This window comes from Neovison vison, chromosome 2, assembly GCF_020171115.1.
Source record: "Neovison vison isolate M4711 chromosome 2, ASM_NN_V1, whole genome shotgun sequence".
Classification (NCBI taxonomy): domain Eukaryota; kingdom Metazoa; phylum Chordata; class Mammalia; order Carnivora; family Mustelidae; genus Neogale; species Neogale vison.
In genome coordinates this window covers 158,053,214-158,074,248 of record NC_058092.1, presented here as the reverse complement: position 1 = coordinate 158,074,248, position 21,035 = coordinate 158,053,214, and positions in this window count along the sequence as shown.

Sequence of the window (21,035 nt, the reverse complement as noted above, 5' to 3'; positions counted from 1 at the left end):
GAATATTTTATTTGTGATTTCTATGGGGGTTGCATATAATATCTTAAAGTTATGATAACCTGTTTTTACCTGATATTTAACTTTATTGCATACAAAAACCCTTCTTTTAGCTCTTCTACCCACATCTTATTTATTTATTTATTCACACACACTTTACCTTATTTACAAATTACATCTTTATGTATTTTGTACTTAGTAACATAAATTTATAAGTATTTATATACTTAAATATATACTTATGTCTATTTGTTGCTAATCTTGTAGAATAATAAAAAGTGGAGTTATAATGGATGTCAGTAATTTCTCAGTAAGAGTGGAAAGGAGTAACAATCCAAAGTTACAATAATACTTTGCTAGTTTTTGTATTTGTCCATGTACTTGTCTCTCCTGGAGAATCTGATATTTTCATATGGTTTTGAGTTGCCATCTAGCATCCTTAATTCCAACTTGATGGACTCTCTTTAGCATTTCTTGTATGGCAGGTCTAGTGGTTATGGACATTCTCAGTTTCTGTTGTTGATCTGGGAATGTCTTCCTTTCTAACTCATTTTTGCAGGACATTTGCCTAATGTTGAATTCTCCCTGACCTGTCTTTGTGCCTGAGGAACCCACTTATAGTTTTACAGAGGCTTCCCTGTATATGATGAGCCACTCTTCTTTTGGTGTGGGTCTGTTTGTGTTTATGCTACTTGACATTTGTTAAGCTTGTATTGCTATATCCACGACTTTCCTCAGACTTGTGAAATGCATGGCCATTACTTCTCCGCCTTTTTCTCTGTCATGTCTCCCCTGCATGTCCCATAATGTCTATATTGGTCATCTTGATGTTCTCCCATCATAAGTCTCTCAGGCTTTGTTCACTGTCCTTTTTTTCTCCTTTTACTCTTCAGTCTCTATAGTTTCAAGGGACCTTTATTCAAGTTCGCTGAGCCTTCCTTTCTGTTTGCCTCTGCCTTTTAACCCCTCAAATGATTTTTTTTCAATTCAGTTTTGTATTTTTCATCTCCAAAATTTCCATTTGATTGTTTCTTTTATTTTTAAAGGATTTTACTTATTTATTTGACAGATCGAGATCACAAGTAGGCAGAGAGGCAGGCAGAGATGGGGGGACTGGGGGGGGAAGGAGGCTCCCTGCTAAGCAGAGAGCTGGATGCACGGCTCCATCCCAGGACCCTTAGATCATGACCTGAGCTGAAGTCAGAGGCTTTAACCCACTGAGCCATCCAGGTGTCCCTCCATTTGATTGTTTCTAATAATTCCAAAATCCTTTTAAATATTCTCATTTTGCTCATATATTTTCTTGATTTCCTTTATTTCTTTTGTCCATGTTTTCCTTTAGCCTTTAAAGCATATTTAAGGCAATTATTTTAAAGCCATTCTCTAGTAAGTCCAAAGGCAGTGTTTCTTTTGGGATGGTTTCTGGAGATATATTTTGTTCCTTTGAATGAGCCATATTTTCCTTCTTCTTTGTATAGCTTGTGATCTCTTATTGAAAACTGGGTATTTTTAAAAACAGCCCCCTCTCCCAGGCTTTGCATGCTGGCCTCATGCAAGGGAGACCCTTACTAATCAGCCTGGCATGCACTTTTCTCATACCTGTATTATCCCTATATCTGTGCACATGCTCTCTTCCCAGATCTCCCATTGGTATGGCTGCTTTTAATGTCTTCCTCTGTAAAGCTCACACCTTTGCTCATTTTAGGGATGTTAGCTGTTCTATTGTATTCCTCAATCTATAATCACTTGCCCCAGATGTCTGTGTCTGTAATGACCTTTAGGATGGTTTTCACAAGTTGTACCTGCTGCTTCCAGTGTTTTCCCCCCTTCTGAGCCGTGAGCCACTTTTGGTTGTCTGAACTCTGTGTTGGGTGTCCCAAGACCAGTCCCTCAGGTATCCCCTAGACAGGTTAGAAATCAAAGGGTCTCAGATTAGTCCACTTTGCTCTCTCTGGTTTGCAAAGGGGACTAGCTTGTGGCGACTACTCTGCTCAAGGTGTTCTGCCCAGCATGGTCATGGAATTTCCTGCCCTGCCACAGGTGGCTCATTCTTGACCAAGCACTCACTTGGTTGCTGTGACTCTTTGGCCATTCCCATAGTTTCCAAAGGTTATTTTGGTCAGTCTCTAGTTGTGTTTTTGGTGTTTCTGTGGAGGGAACAGGCCTGGAGTTTTCTTATGTGTCATCTTGCTGACATCACTCTCCTCAATTTTTAAGTAGGGTTTTTAAGTATCCAGTCTATTTCAAAATGTGCAGGTGCATACATGTTCATGTTCTGTTATTTTCATCTCCCAGTTTCCATATTTTTAAAATGAAAACACAGTGTTAGTAGGTTCCAGTCGCTGCTGGAAGAAGAAATCTTTACCCTGCCAGCCTGATATGTGTGATGCCTAAGAGGACCTTTAAACTGATTGACCGTGTGTGAGTGGAGAGGCTCCTCCTTGCACACAGATGTGCCTCCTGCACTGAGGGCTGGTATCCGTCTCTCCAGATGCTGCTGGAAACACCATGTGTCTGGACACTCATAGCATGAAAGGGCACTGCCAAGGCTCCCGGGTACCAGGGATCATCCCACTGGTGCTCAGGCCATGATAGTTACTGTAATAACACACTGGCAACCAAAGCAGCCTTCCCTCCTCAGGGGAGGTATGTGGGCAGTGTGTGACACTGACGGAGAGCTGGAACCCCACCTGGGACACAGCACTCAGACAGGCTCCTCCCTTGTCCCTGCTAACCTCCAGCCATGTCCTGTGTACCTCTATCACTGGCTTTGCAAAGCCCCTCTGCCCTTCCCTACTCCAGCCCATTTTCAGGCACCCACACTTCCCATTTCCTAGTAGATGTTTCCTGAGGGCCAGCTGGATGTGACCGTCACCCGGGGGGGAAGCAATGCCATCTTGGGGACTCACTAAATTACCACTTCTGTGGGGCACATCCTCCCAGCCCAGGGACCCCAACAAGTACAGCACGGAGGCCACTGGCAAAGAAGGGACAGGTCTGCAGGCCCCCTCTCAGGGCCCTTTCCAGGGCATCCCCTCCAGAGGAAGGAGGGACAGTCCTCTCTCTGACCTCAGCCTGTGGAGGGTCAAGGACTCAGGATCCACGTGAGTCTCTCGGTGCAGGCCCTCCCCCTGGGAGCCCTGTGTGAGCTGTATCCACACGAGAAGATGGGGACCCTGCTTCACGTGGCCCCCACCCACACCCATCTAGTCACTGCAATTCTGCCAGACGCTTACTTCATGGCAGTTGGTTGGAAAAGAAGGGAAACCAAACAACGACAAAAGCCAGGCTGGCCACCAGGAGGCAAACCACTTTGCAACTTTCCAAGAACTGGTCTCACTCCATTTCATTCAGTCCTGATCACTAAGTAGCTCCATTTCAGATACAGTCTGTAAAGACAGATGCCCAGCCCAGGTTCACAGCAGCCCCACTCCCCTCCCCCACTCCAGGCCCTGCTGGATCATCCCACTGGAGCAGTGCCGGTCTGCACCTGGAAGCCTCCCTGGGTTCCCCTTGCCTAGGGACCATGTCACCCTTCCTGGCTCAGACACTCAGTACCCCTCACAGTGCAATGTCCTTACCTGGTTTGCAGGCTTGTCCCCTAGCCAACCCATGTCCTAAACATCCTCCCATGTCCTGGGGGCAGCCTGCCAGCACCCTGTGTCCTCCTTCCAGCTCGGTTTCTTCCCTGCAAGTGTGCCCTGCCCACGTCGTCCCTGCTCTGGTGGCCTCAGTCGAAACTCTGTGCTGTGGAAACCCCGCATCCACTGCCTCCTCCTCCAGGGAGCACTCCCTGACTTCGGACCAGTGCACCTACTGCATTTCGCTGTGGACCCCAGGCTCTGGGGCTCCCGATCTGGTGGTGCTGGTTCCTGGCCCGCAGCCCTGAGAGCCTGGTTCCGGCCCCTTGCACTGGGTGTTCGGTATGTTTTCTCACCCGTCAGTCATTGGAATCTTGTAAGGAACGTATTTACTGCATTTTCAGGTGAAAGCAGCTGTCATCTCATAGAATCCCAGCTCCTAAAAATCCTTTTAAATGATTCTTTGTATATAGAGCATATTGTAGTTTTATCACTGGTGCATGGGCAAGTCTGATGTAAAATGTTTTACAGGATTCCTAGTGCCCAATCACCAGAGTGATGCGGAGAGCAAGGACAGCTATGACAGCTTCTACAGAATAATTTTGAATTCACAAAACCCATTCATTGTAAGACTGAAAAGTCGTGTATGACATAAGCCTGTGGTGACATCTATAAGCACATTGTTCCAGGTCCCCTGCCCTTAGATCCTCTCTGCATGGGTTAGCCTTTCAGCTGCATTCAGAACTTCTGAACTGCTCATGCTACAATATCCCTTAGCTTTATGGTTCATCTCATTTAGTAAAATGAGGCTTAAAAATCACACTTGAATAAATATGGAGCAGAGGTCAAACTAACTCTTTTCTTAATTATAAAAAGATAATATCAGGAACTTTGTCTTTTTTGTAAAGCATTCCAAAATTGTAGCAGTTAAATTACGTTTACTTAGTACACACTGTCTTTTTAAAATCAGTCGTAGATGGTGCGTGATCTGAGGGACTGACCCGCTCAGACAGAGCTGCATAGCCTCCTGTGCTAGGTATCCTGACATCTTCTGATTCAAGTTTTAAGAAGTTTCTTGGTGTTTTAAGAGACTGTGGCAGAAGTATGACTTCTCCTGTCTCAATCATTTGTCACACAAGGTCCTCCTTCTAGTGTATTTTACACAATCAGAATTGACTAGTCACAAGCCCCGGCTGATGGTCATGAGAACAGGGTGAGTCATGAGCAGGGAAGCAAGGATTTGGGGCAAAGAGGAACTGAGCTGTTGTGATCCACTGTGCAGGAAATGGACTCTCTGAGTTCATCAGGCATCTAGGATGCAGGACACCTTCTAGAAGTCTGGTTTAGTAAGTCGCTTAGCTTTCCCGGACCACATGTATTTGTAATGAAGATTCTGTTTTCTGCCAATACCACTCTGTTGTGAATGGGCGAGGTTAGTCCCCCTTGTGGGGTCTTTAAGGAACATTGCAGCGTGGTTGTGGAAGTCACGCACAGGAAAGCTAAGAAATGACCGGAATTGTTACGCTCACAGGTGCTGGGACAGGTGGCACAACCGGCACTCCTTGCTGGTGGCCGCATGGCAGGCGGGTCCAGGAGGTGACCGTATCCAGCAGGTGCAGACCTGAACCACCGAGAACCCCTGGGCTGGTCCCTGTATTTCAGGTTGGGATGGCCACAAACACTTGAGGGGATTTCACTGTTATGTTTGGAGTCTCTGGGTTACAGACAGGGGAAGGTAAGATGGGGACCTTGTGACGGGAGCCAGCCTGACCACCCTGGTGGGCCCAGGAGGGGGCTCACAGCCTCTGCCTGGCGATGTTGAGTCATCAGGGAGAGAGGAAATGCTAACAATTTACGATCAGTCTTCACCCTGTATTCTCATTTTCAACCTTACTTTCCTTCTCAGGTAAGAGAACCAAGACTCTGGTAATGCCTGGGACAGTTCCAAAATATATAAACAGTCTTTCATCACCTGAAACTGACAGAGAGGAGACATTTCAGTTCATTAATGGTGACGTGGAACTGAGATTTGTGCGTTCTGCTGAGGCTCAGGGGCCCTGGACCCCAGCTCCTGGCCACCTTTCAGACGCTGTTCATCTGTTCCTCTCTGAAAGAAAAGGACACTGCATCTTCCTGTTTTCATTCCTCCTTTTACTTCTTCCAACCTGGCCTGGTTCCACAAATCCTTGCCCATGGGATTCCTGTGCTTTCCTCTTAGTCTATAAATCACAAGCAACTCTTCCCTCCTCCATGGTGGGGGCTAGCCAGGGCATCACTGTCCCTTCAGTTTTGCATGGAAAGAGTGGAAGTCCATGAAGAGTCAAAGATGTAGGCACGGACACTGCAGGACAGTCGAACTCTGCATTAGAGCTAATTAACAGATACTGTTTTCTTCCCTGGCTTGTTACTGCTTTACTACGATGACATGCATGTCACATGTGGGCAGAAGGCTTTTACAACCCTAATTTGTAGCAGCCACCACTGCGTCCTGTGAGTGGGTGGCCGGGGACTGAAGTGGGGTGCTGCCCTGGTGAGAGGGGGCAGGGAGCCCAGGGGAAGCAGTGCTGAGCGTTCTCACAGCCCTTGATCTTCCCTGTGGAAGATCATGGTAGGACTCTGTGGGCAGATCATGTGGTCTCCAGGTCTCTCCCAGTGGGTCCAGCTGAGAAGCCAGGATCCCAGAACACAGACCCCCAGCAGTTTGGTAAACTGTTGGCGGCACAAAGCAGGGCAGTAAGCCCAGGGATGAGACAGGCAGAACCCCCACAGAAGAAACAGAACATGTCAGCAGCTCCTCTGCACTGAAGTGAACCTTCAAGAAACAGGCATTGAATGTAAAACACCAGGACACCCAAGCACACTTACATCACGTTCAGTGCAAGTGTTCTCAAAAACACAAACTAAAAGGCTTCGAGGCATGAGAATGGAATGAGAGAATTATACCCTTTAATATTTCCACAATATTTGAGGTGGGTTCATAGAGTGAAAAAAAGTAGTCAAAGTATTTTTTTTATAAATCACTGCTTAAGCAGCTATAAACATTTAGAAGTAAAATAACCCAGGACAGAAATCTAATAGAGACTGCACACATTCATGAATCTGTCTGACCCCTAACAAGCTTAGTTTGGGAGGTATGGAGCGTTTCCTACATTAGAAGCGTAATTATAAGTCGTTAAAATGCCAACTTGATCATAGTGCAGAACATTTTTATGGCTTCACTTGAATGCTCCCTTTAGAATTTTCTCTGAAATGTATTCAGAGCAAAGACAGTTAAACAATAAAAGTGAGGTATTGTAAGACCATAATACTAACTCAGGAATAGTTGGGGTAGAAACCACTGCCCCTGGCTCAGCCTTTTCACATGTTACGTTTGTTTGTTTTTCGTTTTTTTTTTTTTTTTTTTTTTTTTTTTTTTTTTTTTTTTTGTGGGGTTGGTAAGTTTTGAACGAAGGATGGTCTTTCAATGCTCACAGGAAGGAGTGCCAGAATTTTCTGCCTTTCTTTCCATGCGAAGCAGGCCTGTGAGGGACTAAGCTGTACCTTTCTCCTCCAGATGTCCCTGGCTTCTTTGATGTGGAATCTTGGCTCTCTCCGCTGTCCTTTTACCAGGCATTGGTAAAATCTTGTCATGGGGTCTTTCTTTTAGTCAAGGTTTGTACGGATTCTAAAGCCCATCTGTCCAAATCCTCCACATGCTGACATGGGTAGCTGTGGCATGAGACAAAGGGTAGTTTGAAGGCATGAGACAGATGAAGGATTGACTTAAGACAGTCACTCAGCACCCTAGTCTTGATGTTTGTTTCTTGGTGTTTCCCCTGAGAATTCCTACTTTGTGTTTCCATGACTCAGCAGTCCTATTTGGTAGGAAAACCAAGGAGTATGTGTAGATAAAACCTCCTGTCAGTAAGTGGATTCCTTCCAGCACATGCCCTAGTGTGGGGGACATTGTTCCAGAAACCTCCCACCCTCAGTCTCAGGGGCAGGCCTCTCGGGGGATGACCCCTTGGCCAAGAAACTTTCCAGACCTCAACCTCTGTTTTTCTTTCTTTCCATAAAAAAAAGCCTGATTAACCTTAACACACAGGGTCATGGCATGGATTTCATGAGATCCTGCTTATGAAAAAAATCACATTTAGTGTCCTAGAAACAGATTTCACCACAGGTGTGCCCTTTTCTTTAGTTGTCTCTCTGTGTGGTTGAAGCCAGCAGAGAGACTGACGGGGGGTCCTCTTCCAGGCTCCCTGCACACCCTGTTCAACCAATACATTTGGATGAAGAAATGAAGGAAAGAACCTGACTTAAAAGAATGCCACAAAAAGGTGTTTCCATTTCAGAAAGGGACTTCTCCAGATTGAAAAGCTTTTATGACTCATGGTAAATCAAAAGTTTGAGGCCTTGCCGGCCTCTCGGACTCTGTGGGGAAGAATAGGGGGATGTTTTGAAAGGCGGTGACCATTTCTAGGACTTTTCAAATCCTACATCCTAGTTTTCCCCGTGATTGCAAAGTTGAGGTCGCTTATGTGTATCGTCCTTCTCTGTAGCTGATCGACTGCAGGTCTCTGCTCGTCTGCTTAAGCATCAGGTGTGAGTATTCAACCACTAATTCGCTGTCTTGCTTTCTTATCATTTACATGAATGAGATAAATCTTTGCTTTTATTCATCTGTAGAAAATACTATGTATTATATTGGCATTTCTGAGATGTTTGTAGGAAAGGTTTGTGATAAAACGTGGGAAGATCCCCTCTCCTAGATGAGGGAGAACTTTCTTCTAAAGCTTTGTCTAATGTCTGTGAAATAATCCAGGAGAGAGGTGGCAACAAGCAACCTTGCTTTACAAAGCAGACAACAGCAACAAACTTTCCTGCTCTTCATCAGTTACATGGATTGATTCATGGGAAGGTGGGAGTGGTTAGGGGAGTGGCTGGAGGAGGGGTTAGAGAAGTGGTCGGAAGAGAGGTTAGGGGAGGGGTTAGAGGAGGGGGTTAGGGTTGAGAGAGAGGTGCTCTAAGCCAAGGTCCTGAGTTGGGGCTTCATGAGGAGGAAACCCTCTACAAGCACAGAACATCACCATCATTACCATTTTGTGAATATTTTGGTAACGTATTTTCTCCTCTCTTGCGTACTTCGAAAGTTACTTCAAGAATCTCAGGAGCACCAGCTGGCTCAGTCAGTTAAGGCACCAACTCTCGGTTTCAACTCAGGTCAGGATCTCAGGTCCTGAGAACCGGTGGGCCCAGGCTCACCGCTCAGTGTGGAATTTGCTTGTCCTTCTCCCTCCCTCCTCTACTCCTCCCCCTCTGCCCCTCCCCTCCCAATAGATAGAGTCTAGAAAACAAAATTTTCAGTTAAGGTAAATTTCATGAAATCTTGGAAACCGATGGTCTTCCATTACATAAGTGGCCAAACACCATCGGAAATGGACTGCGAGGATGCGTAGCAAAGCTCCTCTGTCACGGGGAGAGGCATGGTCCGTAGTTGTGTGCACACAAGCTTCCGGGGGAGATCCCCATCATAGGAGTCCGTGTGCAGGATGCCCACCCTCAGGGTTCCCTCCCCACTCCCCTGTTCACACCAGGGCATTCCTGGCCCCTGCCATGGTGTTTGTCACAGCCCAACAGCAACAGCTGCTGGGTATCTCTCAGTATGGGATGGGCTTGGTCTCTGGGTGTTTCTGAGAAGGCCTTGCTGTCTACAACATGCATGGTCATAAGTAATGGTATCATGATAAGCAGAAACTTAGCCCCTGCCCCTGTGAGTCTCTGGCAGAGATCTCTGTGTAGGGTCGTGCTGAGGGTTCTCTGTGGAGTCTCTGTGTGGGTGTCTGTCAGAGGTCTCTGTTAGAGTTCTCTGTGCACAGTCTCTGTGTGGGTCTCCGTCAGAGGTCTCTGTGTTGGGTCTCTGTGTGGGTCTCCCATCAGAGCAATGTGTGGGGGACCCTGGAGGACAATGTTGGGCTGGGAGCGGAACACGCAGGGGGTGCCCTCCTAGACTCTGCCCTCCTTCTGGGCACATCCCTTCCAGCTGGGGATGGGAGAAGCCCCACCTGAGGGCCTCCTGCCCCTCCAGGCTCTGGGGTGACCAAGACCAGGAGCCAGGCCAGTCCTTGGCCTCTGAGTCCCCTCCAGTTCCCTGGGAGCCATCCTTGGGCCACACGTGTACGAAAAGGTCACAGACCACAAGTCCGTCTGGGGACCCCAGTCCTACAAGCTTAACAAATTGTGCAGAAATTCACTTCTCTGCCTTAAGGCCTTGCTGCCTCTGGGCACCTGACCGTCTGTGTGAGAGCTCAGGTGGCTTCTGTACAACCCCCACCCCACTACACCCACCCCCCTCACCCCTGGAATTGGCAGCTGGAGTGGGGCACAGACCCTGCGGGGACAGCCTCAGGGCCTCTAACTTCTCCCCTCTGGGCCCATAGGTGGCAGTGGGACACCAAGGTTCTTCAGTCGTCACATCAGGCATGGGTACACTCTGTCACTTGGCCTCCTTCCTGGCGTCCCACCCTAAGTACAGGGACCCCTGCCCACAGCCACACTCCCTCAATCCCCCAAGAGGGGAAGGGGGTGCTGGTGGGCAGGCCCCTTCAGTGCCCTGGGCCTGGGCAGGTGGGTCCCTGGGGATCTCTGTGGCACGCCCCACACACCCTCAGCAACGGGTTCGAGTTTGTCCCTTTTAGCTCTGAGTGTGAGAAGAGGGGCTGAGGGAGCTAAGACGGGATTCCCTGGGGTGAGAAGGCTCCTGGGGTGGCCCTCCTCTACTCACCATAGGAGACTGTGGGGGGTGGGACAGGATTTCTCACCTCTGCCCTCAAGGCCAGCCTTGTGTCTCCCAACTGCGGGCCCCACTCTGACCTAGGATTCCATCTTCCTAAAGCCTGCGTGGGATTTCTGCCTCACAAACCCTCCCTAAAGCCACACAAGCTCCAGGTGGAGGGAAAGCAGGAGAGGATGGGCAGAGCGAGGTCCTGGTCTGGGTCTTGTTCACCTTGTCATGGAAACTGAAGGAGAGGGAGGAAGGGAGAGGGTGTGGACCCCGAGATAAAGCGTCCTCCAAGGCCCCATTCATTCTGGAAGCCAAAGCAGGTCCTTGGGGAGAGCAGACCCTGATCCTTCCCTCCCACCGCAGCAGGACACACACGGAGGCCAGCACCACTCTTGAGGAAAAAAAAAAAAAAAAACAAATCACATTTATTTTGGGGAAGCAAAGTAATTGTGGCATGAAGAAGCCATTAGCCCATAGATGATGTACTAATGTGAGAAAAACGCACTGTTTGCGTTTTTTCTTGGGGGAAAGTTGTTCTGCCAGGAAAGGCGTGAGAAGCACACAGTGGATGGCCAGGTGAACTGTCTCTTTTAAGGAGGCAGCGCCTGGGGCAGTGGGCCTGCAGGGTGCGGCCTGAAGGGCCCGGCACCAGGGACCCGTTCTGGCAGGGTCTGCTCGGGCACTCTGGCACCCTGGTGGGGAAGGGCCACCCAATCCACTCAGTCTTGTTGGCATAGTTGTGGCCCCTGGGGGTGCCCTGTGGACTGGCTGTCTCGCTCATCACTCTCCTCTGCTCATGGTAGGAGAGAACCCTGTGATAGCAGACATTGGGGTCTGCTGAAGCCTGGAGATCCTTTTTGCCCCAGTCAACCTTCGGGACCCTGAGTCCCTGGTTGGGCAATATTTTCTCCTCTAGGATTTGTTCCACAGCCCTCACGACCACCTGAGCCTCGGCAGAAGCCCTGTCCATGGCTGACCTGCCCATGACTTGTCCCCGGCCCTGAGATGATGAAGCCTTGCCCTTTTGAAGGGAATCTTCCAGTCCTCTGCCTCTACTGGGAAAGAACCACTGGAGCAAGTGTGTCATCCTTCTCCTGAAATAGTTTTCGGGAGGCGCCTCCTCCTTCTTCAGCAACATCTCACAGGCCTTGCTTCCCGAGGCCTCTCCTGACTCCTTGCTCTGGACTGGATGTCTCACCTCACTGATCTGGAGGAGCTTCATTTTTGACCACTCCTTGGCAGGCTCTCTCGAGGGGGACCTCCTGGAGCTCTCGCTCTCCTCGGGGGCGACACATGACCTGCTCAGGCTCTTACATTGGTGCTGCAGTCCCAGGGGTCCTGGCTGCCTGTGGGGGCTCTGGCCACGGGATCTTTGGCCATGCAGCACCTTGGAAGTAGATGTGTCTTCACTGGACCTTCTCTGGAAGTTAGACAGAGATCCCTGAGAAGCCAAGATGTCAGCAGCGAGGAACAGGTTGGACTGACAGTCTTGAAGGAGACTCTCTGTCACACAGTCTTGAAGGAGGACCCCAGTTTCACAGTCTTGAAGGCGCATGGTGGGGGTGGCATCACGAAGCCAGTTCTCTGACTCCATCAAGTTCCGGGGCTCCGATCCCCTGCGCCGTGCCTCAAGGTGTAGCTCTTCGAGGTCTCGGACCAACTTTGTACGTTGCAAGGGACTGTCACTTTTCCCTGCAGGCCCTGATCTTCTCAGCTTGTCACGGAGGCCTTGGTTGTTGGCCAGCACACGGGGTTCTAAGGTGACTCCCCAGGCAGGGGCCTCCTTGAACTCCCCCACCTCCCCGGGCTCTTTGGCACTCAAATTCTGGGGCTCTAAGTTGAGCTCTAGCATGGTCATGTCCCGTGAGGCCCGACCCCCATTCACCCTCCTTAGCTCCTTTGTGGCCATTGCTGGACTTGGGCTTGACTCCAAGTTGCTGTTCATAAGAGTCCTAGAGACAGTCTCACTGTGCCAGATTCTGCCCACAAAGTTGTATGTGAAGGTCCGAGAAGGTGACCTGGGTCCCTGTCCAGCCATAGGGCCACCCTCAGGTGAGGTCCCTTCCAGAGCCTGCTGGATTTCCTCACACGTAGGTTGGGGAGCACCGAGGGCACCCCCCCAAGTGGGGTAAGACTCTTTCATCACCTCTCCTTGATAGGGCTGAGAAGGATTTCCCACGAACTTGGTGCCCAAGCCAGCCTTGGATATGCAGGTGGCTGAGCGGGAAGGGAATGCCTGGGAGAGTAGGAAGCCATTCTTCAACTTGAAGAGGTTTATAGTCTTGAGAACCTTGAGGGGGAGGCCCCAACGGTGCTTCACCCTGAGTCTTTTGATATGTGCTTCTAGCATCCGCTGAGCGTATGGACTGAGGATGGAAAAATCGTGGGAGGACTCCCACGTGGAGGGTCCAACTGGGACAGAGGGTGCAAGGCCTGCCTGGGTCTGGGGCTTAGTTAGAGTTGGGAGCTGGGACTGATCCAGAGGGAGGGGCTGGGGCTGAGTCAGAGGGAGGGGCTTGGGCTGAGTCAGAGGGAGGGGCTGGGGCAGGGGCTGAGTCAGAGGGAGGGGCTGGGGCAGGGGCCGATCCAGAGGGAGGGGCTTTGGCTGAGTCAGAGGGAGGGGCTTGGGTTGAGTCAGAGGGAGGGGCTGGGGCAGGGGCTGAGTCAGAGGGAGGGGCTGGGGCAGGAGCTGAGTCAGAGGGAGGGGCTGGGGCAGGGGCGGATCCAGAGGGAGGGGCTTTGGCTGAGTCAGAGGGAGGGGCTTGTGCTGAGTCAGAGGGAGGGGCTGGGGCAGGGGCCAGTCCAGAGGGAGGGGCTGGGGCTGAGTCAGAGGGAAGAGCTTGGGCTGAGTCAGAGGGAGGGGCTGGGGAAGGGGCTGAGTCAGAGGGAGGGGCTGGGGCAGTGGCTGAGTCAGAGGGAGGGGCTGGGGCAGGGGCTGAGTCAGAGGGAGGGGCTGGAGCTGAGATGGAGGAAGGGGCTTGGGCTGAGTCAGAGGGAGGGGCTTGGGTTGAGTGAGAGGGAGGGGCTTGGGCTGAGTCAGAGGGAGGGGCTGGGGAAGGGTCTGAGTCGGAGGGAGGGGCTGGGGCAGTGTCTGAGTCAAAGGGAGGGGCTTGGGCTGAGTTAAGGGGAAGAGCTTGGGCTGAGTCAGAGGGAGGTGCTGGGGCAGGGGCCAGTCCAGAGGGAGGGGCTGGGGCTGAGTCAGAGGGAAGAGCTTGGGCTGAGTCAGAGGGGGGTGCTGGGGAAGGGGCTGAGTCAGAGGGAGGGGCTGGGTCTGAGTCAGAGTGAGGGGCTGGGGCAGGGGCTGGTCCAGAGGGAGGGGCTGGGTCAGGGGCTGAGTCAGAGGGAGGGTTTGAGTCAGAGGGAGGGGCTTGGGCTGAGTCAGAGGGCGGGGCTGGGGCGGAGTCAGAGGGAGGGGCTGGGGCTGAGATGGAGGAAGGGGCAGGGACTGGGACAATCTCAGGGTCAAGGGTTGGGGCCTGGCCAAAGGGTCATGTAAGTCATGGGACAGGGAGAGGCGTGGAACCACGTTGCCCTGAATCTGGAGTGGCAAGGCATGAGAGAGCTCATTGAATATGACAGACGGGAACTCCAATGGGGGATCGGTCACCCTGACAGTGGCCACCAGGGACTCGCTGTGCAGAAAGGGGAGACCCCAGAAGAGCTGGAGGCATTTCTGCTCTAAATTGTCCCTTGGAATCTTGGGTCCTGGGGGTGTCTCAGGACCGAGCAGCTGTTTTGCTTTGCCCCTCATGCTCGAGAAGGACGGGCGGTCCGTGGTGTCCTGCCCGTCACCTGGGGACTTGAACATTCTTCCGAAAGAGGTCAGCTGGTATTTTGACCTTTCTTTCTTGTCCTTCTCCCTCCAAGACCTCAGTTCTTTTCTTTTGCCAATGAGTATCTCCAGAAGATTCTGGACATCTGGGTTGATGAAAGGGGGGATCCTAGTCTCTTCCTGTCTGTGTGTGGGGTCTCCACAGAACAAGGCTTCTGGTGGGCCATGGGACAGAGGCACTTGACGGGATTCCAAGTGTGTTGAGTTGGACAGGTTCCAGGCATTGGCAGCTGCCTGCCACCAGGACAGGGCCGAAATGGGGCAGTGTGAGCGGCCCAGGCCCGAGATGGCCGGGACAGGAGAAGCTGACCTGTCAGCTGACCAAGGCGGGTGCGAAGCCGAGCTCTGTGGGATGGGGCACGGCAGGGGTGCCCTTGAGTCACACTGAGGGACAGTGAAAGGAGAGTCTGGTCGCTCTGGGGCCAAGGAGGCGGTCAGAGGCCCAGGGCAGGCCTCTGAAGGAGGGAGACATGGCGGGGAAGGGGGAAGAGCAAATGGCTGGTGTGGAAAGCCATCCGGGGGGAGGAAAGGCTCTACTAGCCAGGAAGTAGTCAGGGAGGAGTGTGAAGCAACGGAAATTGAGGAGGTCATTGGTCCTGCTGGCAGGGTGGAGGCCAGAGGCCGAGGGGACCCCGTCAGTGGAGTTAGGGCAGGTGATCGGGCCACAGCGGGAGCAGCATCTTGCAGAGGCTCCCTGCATGGCTGACGGGCTCCAGCTGGCACCCCTCGGCGCACCTGCCCAGGGGCTGCTTGATGTAAGAACTGGTGAAAGCCCCCCTGGTCAGAGAGCCTCTCCAGGTGGCTGTGGGAGACAGGAGGCATGAGCTGCCACTGTAGCAGTTGGGTCCGGGAGCGGTCCCCATGGCCCTCCACACCCCACACCCACATCACAATGCTCCTGCTGTCCCTCACCCTGGGTCTTTGGTCACAGTCTGTCCCCATGGCTCCTCCCAGCCCCCACAAACAGCCCCAGAGGCTGTTCCCTGCAGCCCAGGGGTCACACCATAGACTCGGGAATGCCCACCCAGGGGAGAAGGGGGAAGATTCTTTACCTTTCCAGAAGGGAGAACAGGTCCTGAAACTCTTCCAGATTTTTCAGAAATTCTCTGAAACCTGGAAACAGGAGACCGGGTCACAGCAGAAGACAGGGTCCAGGGATCTTACGGGAGGCTGGGTACAATGTCCCAAGGGGAGACCTTTGGGGGATTGGACTGGGGAACCCCAAACAGCACTGTCCAAGGCCACATGCCCGCATGGTGACTACAGGATTCATGATGGGGATCACTTTGTCTTTCCAAATTGCATCCCCATTCATGACCTTGCTGGGGTAGGAAGGACTACTGTAGCCTCCAGAGGAATCTAAGCAGAGTTGAACAGCTTATCCACAGTGGGAGCAGGAGGTCCCCGCCCCCAGTCCAGGCCCTGGGGGGTTTGGTTAGGGAATACCAGTTTCCAGCCCCTCAGGGCTTCGTTCTGGTGCAGAATCTGGGAAGCCTCCGGGTTCACTCTCCCTCCTCAGAGCCCCCAACCCCCACCCAGGGCTCTGTTTCCTGAGGGATGGGCTCAGGCCCTGGTGTCCTGGAGACAGTGGGACTGGGCCTTCAGAGCGGGGGGCACAGTGTAACTGGGGCACGCAGGGGTGAGTGGCGGACACTCACCTTTCATGGTCTGATGTTTTTTGCTTCTGTTGCTCCTTCTCCGTGGCTCGACTTGGTACTGAGATAAGAGAACATGGGGAGGCTGGGACCCCCACCCCAGCAGCAGATGACCCAGTGCTCAGGGGCCTGACCTCCGCTAGAGAGGCAGCTCTTAACCTCCGGTCCTTGGCCACCGGTCACTGTGTTTGGGACGCTGCCCTGGACCCCTCCACCACACCTGGGCTCCGGCCCGAGATCTTCAGAGAGAAATCCTCATGTCCCTCTAACCCTTGGCTGGTCTGGCTTGTCCTGGATGGATGGTGCTACTCTCTCCTGAGAATACCTATTCTATTCTTTCCCATTTCAGGGGTCTTTCCAGTGACTTGGAAAAGTGGAAAGAATAATAGAAAAGATGATCAAGTTACACTCTGCTGGGTCTGGCCCGAGGGTTCCTTACCTTCCCGCTCTTCCTGTGTTTCTTCCCTCGTGGTGAGGACGGATCAGGCTGGAAATAGGAAAGAAAAAGGACGAAGAGCCCCAGTCCACACACAAAGGCAAAGATGGCATTAACTGCCCAGAGAGTGGGACTGGGGCTCAGCCAACCATCAGTTAGGGATTCCTGAGGGAAGAGATAATCCTCCATCTCTTCCCTCTAGAAAGTATTAATGTCCAATCGCACTGCTGCCCTCAGGTAACTGAGCCCTGAGAGTTAGTGACCGATCGCACTGCTGCCCTCTGGCAACTGAGCCCTAGGTGTCTCCCTGCAGACACAAGCCCCCTGCCCACATCACAGAGCTGTGGTCTGGTCACAAAGGGCCCTTGAGGGCAGGTAAGGGACACAAGTAGCTGGGCCACACCCCCTCTCCACCGCTAGCCCTGTAGCTCTGTCATCCCTCCGCCCTCCCAGGCCTGTGCTACCCGCTCACCATGCTAGAGACAGACCTTTCTCAATTTGCCTGCGTGAAGCTCAGATAATACCTGTTCCCCTTGAGATCTCCAGTTGTGCTCCATCAGTTTCATAGCTTTTAAAAACCTGTTGAGATACCACCTTACACCAGCTAGAATGGCCAAAATTAGGAAGGCAGGAAACAACGTGTGTTGTAGAGGATGTGGAGAAAGGGGGACCCTCTTACTCTGTTGGTGGGAATGCAAGTTGGTGCAGCCTCTTTGGAGAACAGTGTGGAGATTCCTCAAGAAATTAAAAATAGAGCTTCCCTATGACCCTGCAATTACATCACTGGGTATTTACCACAAAGATACAGATGGAGTGAAAAGAAGGGCCATCTGTACCCCAATGTTTATAGCAGCAATGGCCACGGTGGCCAAACTATGGAAAGAACCAAGATGCCCTTCAAGGGATGAATGGATAAGGAAGATGTGGTCCATATACACTATGGAGTATTATGCCTCTATCAGAAAAGACGAATACCCAAATTTTGCGGCAACATGGACGTCACTAGAAGAGATTATGCTGAGTGAAATAAGTCAAGCAGAGAGAGTCAATTATGTGGTTTCACTTATTTGTGGAACATAAATAACATGGAGGACATGGAGAGATGGAGAGGAGAAGGGAGTTGAGGGACATTGGAAGGGGAGGTGAACCATGAGAGACTATGGACACTGAAAAACAACCTGAGGGTTTTGAAGGAGCAGGGGGTGGGAGGTTGGGGGAACCAGGTGGTGGGTATTGGGGAGGGCATGTATTGCATGGAGCACTGGGTGTGGTGCAAAAACAATGAATACTGTTACGCTGAAAAGAAAGAAAAAAAATCTGGAGTTGTCCTTGGAATTTTGGTTAATTCCAGGAACTTTTGTCCTCTGTGTGCAGCTCCAGTCTCCCCACATAATATGTTCTTTCCTTGCATCACCCTAGTACAAAAGAAACTCAAACTTCTTTTGTGCTTCTTTAGCCATGTACATTTTGAAAACATCTTAAGATGTTTTATTTCAATTAATCTTCACTAACTTCAGCTAGAGGGACTTAGAAAGTTAATGTTTATTCAAAATTTACAAAGCCGAGGAAGTAGGTAAGAACTTCCAAATGAGTTCACATTTCTCCCAGGCTTGCAGCGAACTGCTACCTGACAGCCCAAGTTTCTCAACATTCACAGTGTTGTCTAGAAAGTAGCTTCAGTTCTGAGAATGTCTTGGTTATTCAGTATTCTACTGACACCATGGAAAGTTGCCTGTGTGATGATGTCATGCCTCTGCCCATGGGTTCTGACTGTGGTAGGGCTGTGAATTAGAGCCATCGCTTTTGAAAATGCTTCACCAGGACCTGGGCCAGGCTGAAGAGAGCAGGCCTTTTGAAAGAGTGATTCTGCTGCTAGAGCTAGAGAAAACCTGCCATTTTGTAGTAATAAAAACCGGGGACCAACCCAGTCCTGTCGAGTGGAAGGTATGTGCTCTGCAGTATCATGCTCAAGTACAGTGAACTACCGTGAAACATCGTTAAAGTGTAAATTACTTAGACATGCTACTGAGAAAGAGATAAAAGCGACTTGCAGAAAAATTGTGCCGGATGGTTGCATTTGTTCTAGTTTCAAAACTATACAAAATCAAAAAAAAACTATACAAAATCAAATACGATTTAGCGATGCATTTACTTTGGTAAAAATATAAGGTAAACACAGAGAATAGTGAACAGGACTGATGGACAGACAGGGGGAGGGTTGTACAGAAGACTCCAAAGATGTGGATAATACTGCATTTCTTAAAATGGTTGGGATGTGTACGGGTTTCTTTTCCTTATTCCTTACATCTTCTATATAATTCATAAATGTCAGCTTGTAGCTTTTAAACACTAAGATACACTCTAATGTAAACAACCCCTTTGGAAATAAAATCAGACATAGCAAAAATAAAATGGCCGATAGGAAGGGAGGAGAAAAACCGATTGTAAGATGCTTTGTGCCCTGCAAGGGTCTTTGCTGCCAAGACCTTAAAGATCCCAGTGTGACTTTCAGTTCTGAAACCTCCCCACCGCCCTTCTTATGACAAGTATTCCAGCTAAGATCACTTTCTGATGGTTCCCAAAACTAAAAGAAAATGCAGGCTTTTGATTCTCAGTGGATGGTACTTGCTTCCTGCTGGCTGGAGATTTTCAGCAGTAAATGAAGGTATTGGGCTGTGGCTGTTAGCAGGCTGCATTCTGACTGTGCCAGGCAGCAGGGCCTGGGTCTGGCTGGCCCACCACCAGGGCTCGTGGAACAAGGTGACCGTGATTCAACAGAAAACAGATCATACCATGCCTCACACTTGGGGATGGATTTTATTAAACAAAGAAGAGGAGGGAAAATGTGTTTGAATATAGGCCAGGGACGTTCAAGCTAACAAGCCCAGAGCTTGCCAAGTGATGGGAAAAAAAGGATCTTTTCATAAATAAAACATAGGGAAAAGTAAACATTTGAGATATATAGCAGCTTTTGGAGAAATTGAGATGGGGCTTTCATGTTTGGAACATTTTGGTTGTTTAGTTATAAACACTGATCTACATATTTATGTGTAATATGTATCTTTTCGTAAGAAAAGCAGTGTTTCCATGTATTTACGCTGGACAGACATCTGAAGTTCACTATTTTTTTATTTAATTATTTTCAGAAAAACATTATTCATTATTTTATCACCACACCCAGTGCTCCATGCAAGCCATGCCGTCTATAATACCCACCACCTGGTACCCCAACCTCCCACCCCCCCACCACTTCAAATCCCTCAGATTGTTTTTCAGAGTCCATAGTCTCTCATGGTTCACCTCCCCTTCCAATTTACCCAAATTCCCTACTCCTCTCTAACGCCCCTTGTCCTCCATGCTATTTGTTATGCTCCACAAATAAGTGAAACCATATGATAATTGACTCTCTCTGCTTGACTTATTTCACTCAGCATAATCTCTTCCAGTCACGTCCATGTTGCTACAAAAGTTGGGTATTCATCCTTTTGATGGAGGCATAATACTCCATAGTGTATATGGACCACATCTTCCTTATCCATTCATCCGTTGAAGGGCATCTTGGTTCTTTCCATAGTTTGGCGACTGTGGCCATTGCTGCTATAAACATTGGGCTACAGATGGCCCTTCTTTTCACGACATCTGTGTCTTTGGGGTAAATACCCAGGAGTGAAATTGCAGGGTCATAGGGAAGCTCTATTTTCAATTTCTTGAGGAATCTCCACACTGTTCTCCAAAGAGGCTGCACCAACTTGCATTCCCACCAACAGTGGAAGAGGGTTCCCCTTTCTCCATATCCTCTCCAACACATGTTGTTTCCTGTTTTGTTAATTTTGGCCATTCTAAGTGGCGTAAGGTGATATCTCAATGTGGTTTTAATTTGAATCTCCCTGAGGGCTAATGATGATGAGCATTTTTTCATGTGTCTGATAGCCATTTGTATGTCTTGATTGGAGAAGTGTCTGTTCATATCTTCTGCCCATTTTTTGATGTGTTTGTCTGTTTCATGTGGGTTGAGTTTGAGGAGTTCATTGTAGATCCTGGATATCAACCTTTTGTCTGTACTGTCCTTTGCAAATATCTTCTCCCATTCCGTGGGTTGCCTCTTCGTTTTTTTGACTGTTTCCTTTGCTGTGCAAAAGCTTTTGATTTTGATGAAGTCCCAGAAGTTTATTTTCTCTTTTTAAGTGCACTATTACATGACACTGATGCTCACAGAGATGGATTCCACTCCTGTTTTCCTCTTCCTTGTGCTTCACCTGATATATAATAAAATCTCCAATGATAGAACACAGGGTGTACCACCCTGCCTTTTCTGTGATGAATGCCAAGGTTTGAGAAATGTTTTACCTGGGAGTGCTCACTCAACAGCCCAGGTTGTAGCACTGAGCAGATCTGTGCCTCAGTGTCATCTATTCAAATCCGGGAAGGTCAGTTGAGGTCCTCCTGCCCAAACGCTGGGCAGAGAGACAGAAGCCCCAGATTATGGAACTTTCCCCGAAATAGACAAGAACTCCCAAATGGTTCTGCATATCTCCCAGAGTTACAATGAAACCTTCTAAATATTTATGTTAGTATCTAGAGAAGGAGTTTAGCTTCCAATATAAATATTTTTGTAAATAAAGCCAGTTCAGTGAGACCTGAATGGTTTTTGTGCTCCTTTTCACTACACAGAGGATGCTCCTGCCTCATATCCTCTCTAGCCTTTTAGCGTTCTAGGATTAGTGAAGTTGCAACTACTTTGCCTCCTACCTGAGTCGTCCATCGACAGAGT